The sequence below is a fragment of the Penaeus monodon genome, chromosome 15, assembly GCF_015228065.2.
Source record: "Penaeus monodon isolate SGIC_2016 chromosome 15, NSTDA_Pmon_1, whole genome shotgun sequence".
NCBI lineage: Eukaryota > Metazoa > Arthropoda > Malacostraca > Decapoda > Penaeidae > Penaeus > Penaeus monodon.
The window spans coordinates 10,459,120-10,459,513 of NC_051400.1; the positions used below are offsets into that span (position 1 = coordinate 10,459,120).

Sequence of the window (394 nt, forward strand, 5' to 3'; positions counted from 1 at the left end):
CACTACATGTGTAAATTATTATGAATGACGTTTAACCAGCAAAAAAATTAAATAGATAAAGAATAATATGAATGAATTTACAGTTCAATCTTTTTGCAAGAGGCGTTCCTTCCTCCTTCCACTGCGACTCCGTTTGTATAATATGGTGTACAATAGGTTTCTATAAGATAGCCATGTAACATGTACTGGAGTGTTAATAATCCTAAAATGAGAAGTGCTTGAAGAAATATATTTAAAATTTAAATTCGGCTTTCTTGATTATTACATATAGTTAAGGCTTATCTACAATTTGGACTTTGAAACTGTTATTAAGGATTTGTGCATATTTGTGCCAAAATGCAAATTGATTTCCATGCAATTTTGAGTTAGAAGTGTTTAGATGCGATTTAAAGCT

General features: G+C 30.2%; 1 protein-coding gene across 1 annotated transcript in view; it reads right to left on the minus strand.

Annotated features, from left to right (window-relative positions):
• LOC119581739 overlaps positions 1-394 on the minus strand; it is a gene marked incomplete at both ends in the record, with an annotated part of 64,510 nt that overhangs the window by 1,032 nt on the left and 63,084 nt on the right.